The following is a 3,818-nucleotide window of genomic DNA, read 5'->3' as shown; positions in this document are numbered from 1 at the left end:
GATCATGGCGTACCAGAATTTGGGTCGTTACAATTTGGTATCAGAGCAGTTCATTTCCAGTAAAGCCTGGGGAGTGGACTGACTATGCTTCACTGCATACTCTGCTTGTGTGTCTCATGCCGTTAGGGTATCTTAAAGATACATTTGGCATGAATGTCTATGAGCACTCATTTTGGGAATGTTCGTGCTTAACTTGAGATATTAAGACTGATCACCATAATGTTGATTGTTTGGTGTGGATAAGACCTCAATGACTGTGAATAGGCATGATTTAATCGAGTTCCTGATGCCAGGGCATTTTGGCCAGTTTCACTGACCTTTTCTTTATGGTTTTAAGGTAGTTTCATGCATTTTCTTAGGAAATAAGAAAGTTTTGGGTAAATAATCACTTACATCTTCATTCAAGCAAACATTGTGAATTTTACATGATTTCATGAGAATTATGCATGAATTAAAGGACAAATTGAATGATGCATGTCTCATAACTTGGATTAGAGCTTTGATGCACTTTATTGCTTGATTTCAGGATAAAGGAAGCAAGGAAGAACCACATTAGTAGCCACATTAGTCTAGCTAATGTGACCACTAACGTGGAATGAAGGCTAGCTTGCAACGTTAATAAGAAAAGTGATTGCCAATAACGCCTTCGTGAGCCATCATAGCCCACGTCAGTTGCCACGTTAACTATGTTAACGTGGAAGCCAACGTGGAAGAAAAGTAGAACTCCAACGTTATTGGTAAAAGTAAGTGCCACTAACGTTCCAAAAGGGGCAATTCGCCACGTTAAGAGCCACGTTAACTTAGTTAACGTGAGCTCTAACGTGGAAGAAGAAGATGATGCCAACGTTAGTGACACTCACCTTTGTCACTAACGTTGGACTAAGCCCATATTGGCTACGTTAAAAGCCACGTTAACCTAGTTAACGTGGACTCTAACGTGGAGGTGATGCGGGTGGAAACTGTCTCTCAACAAATTTCCTTCGGCAAGTGTACCAAATTTGTCGTCAAGTAAAAACTCACAATAGAGTGAGGTCGAATCCCACAGGGATTGATTGATCAAATGAAAACAAAGATGGAAAATACATCATAAAACTAGAAAATGCAGATAAGGTAAAATACAGAGAGTAATTCTCTTTTTCCCCACTTTTCAGAACTCCTTAACAATTCAAAGCTACTCCTATATATACTATTTTTCTCAGCTTCTAGTTGGCTCTTCAAGTCTTGGGCCTTTGGATCTTGAGTTTGAAGCAGTTCTCTTCTTCATTTGGGCTTGGTTTTACTTGCAGAGAGAAAGTGTGAAGTGGGCAGAGACTTTAGCTCAGGACGTTAGGGGTGTTAACGTTTAGTGAAAATATGAGTTCGAGAACGTTAGTGACAATCAACTTTCTCACTAACGTTCCTAAGTAAAAGCCACGTTAACTTCAACGTTAGTGGCACAAACGTTGCGACTAACGTTGCCTCTAAGTCCTTCGCACATGTTATTGAGACTTAACATTCCCAATAACTTTGAAAAGCCCCCTTTGTTCCCACGTTAGAGCCCACGTTAACTAAGTTAACGTGGCTCTTTAACGTGGGCTTGCCATCCTTCGAGAACGTTAGTGACACTCAACATTGTCACTAACGTTCCAAGGTGCCCCTATGTCTTACATTAGAGTCTACGTTAACTAGGTTAACGTGGCTTCTAACGTGGCCATGCTTAGCCATCCGCAACGTTAGTGACAATGTTGAATGTCACTAACGTTGGCGTTTCTTTCACTCATTAACGTTAGCTTCCACGTTAACTAAGTTAACGTGGAAGTTAACGTGGCTCCTTGGGGGGTTGTGTGGTTGCTTCCAACGTTAGTGAGAATGTTGGGTGTCACTATCGTTGTCGACCACTCTTGCTTCTTACGTTAGCTCCCACATTAACCAAGTTAACGTGGGAGTTAACGTGGTATGTTTCTCCTGCATAGCAACTTAGGTTCATTCCTTTACTGGCTTTCAGACCTTTATCATGTCCTAAAACACTCACTTTGCTTACATCCCATGAGACTTTTATTCATTGATCCCTTTATTGTCATTTCAGAGCTTATTGGTTTTCTTAGGCTAAGTGCTCTGTAAGGGGGTAACTTTTAAAGATAAGCTTTCAGCCAACACTTCCGAACCAGTTGCTTCAAGGTGCTAGGTGTTGAAGCACCCCTAAGGACTTACTCCCTCAACTCTCTCCCCCATACATACACACCACAGGCATATAGTTCATTTATTTTCCTTCTTGAGACCTTGGTGTCCAGCACCTCTTTGGGTTACTAAATGCTCTGTAGTGAGGGTTACTCTTGATAATGGACTTTCAGCTGATAATCCCGGGTTAGTTAACCCAAGTTACCAAGTGATAAAGCACCCCTAAGAGCTTATTCATCCAAGTATATCCCTCACACAGGAACACCACAGACACATATCTTAAGATCAAAACCATTGGTGCCTAGCCTTATTGTTTACTCTTTTTCTTTTGTTTTTCCACTTTCATTATTCTTTTCTCTTTATCTTATTAGGATCTTGTCATATACTTAGTCTCATGAGTATATTCAAAGCAAAGTATTCAGGCCAGATAGTTGTCATCCCACCTTATGGTTGAACCAACTTAGCTAACTTATGATCACACCACAAACTCATGAATGTACTCCATAGTATGAACTCTACTCTGGTCTTTTGAAACATAAACATTCTCTCTTCATTTGATTCAAAGGAACAAGCATACAAGTAAGTAAAGTAAGGATGCAGTGACATAAAGACTAGCACACAGAGACCTATTCAGAAAGAAAACTTAAAAGACAGAATTTAAAAAGATTCAAACTAACATGGAAGCATGTTCTATTTCATACAAGATCTTCCTTATTTAAAGCATAGAAAACGATGGACCAAAAAGAACTCCACCACCTGTCATTCATGTGTATGCCCATGCTCCCATCCTTGCTTGTCCTCATTGTGTCTCTTGATGAGCGGATAATTTATACGCTTTTTGACATTGTTTTTAGTATGCTTTTAGTAGGATCTAGTTACTTTTAGGGATGTTTTTATTACTTTTTATGTTAAATTCACATTTCTAGACTTTACTATGAGTTTGTGTGTTTTTCTGTGATTTCAGGTATTTTCTGGCTGAAATTGAGGGACTTGAGCAAAAATCAGATTCAGAGGTTGAAGAAGGACTGCTGATGCTGTTGGATTCTGACCTTCCTGCACTCAAAGTGGATTTTCGGGAGCTACAGAACTCGAAATGGCGCGCTTCTAATTGCGTTAAAAATTAGACATCCAGAGCTTTCCCGCAATGTATAATAGTCCATACTTTGCCCAAGTTTAGACGACGTAAAATGGCGTTCAACGCCAGCTCTCTGCACAATTCTGGCGTCCAGCGCCAGAAACAAGTTGCAAAGTGGAGTTCAACGCCCAAACTGGCACCAAAACTGGCGTTCAACTCCAAGAATGACCTCTACATGTGTAACACTCAAGCTCAGCCCAAGCACACACCAAGTGGGTCCCGGAAGTAGATTTATGCATCAATTACTTACTTCTGTAAACCCTAGTAGCTAGTTTATTATAAATAGGACCTTTTACTATTGTATTAGATATCTTTGGACGCCTGGTTCTAAGATCAGAGGGGCTGGCCATTCGGCCATGCCTAGACCTTTCACTTATGTATTTTTAATGGTAGAGTTTCTACACTCCATAGATTAAGGTGTGGAGCTCTGCTGTTCCTCAAAGATTAATGCAAAGTACTACCGTTTTCTATTCAATTCATCTTATTTCGCTTCTAAGATATTCATTCGCACTTCAACCTGAATGTG

Source organism: Arachis ipaensis, chromosome B04 (assembly GCF_000816755.2).
Source record: "Arachis ipaensis cultivar K30076 chromosome B04, Araip1.1, whole genome shotgun sequence".
Taxonomy (NCBI): Eukaryota; Viridiplantae; Streptophyta; class Magnoliopsida; order Fabales; family Fabaceae; genus Arachis; species Arachis ipaensis.
The sequence above is the reverse complement of the archived record's forward strand: the minus strand, read 5'-3'. Positions refer to the sequence as shown.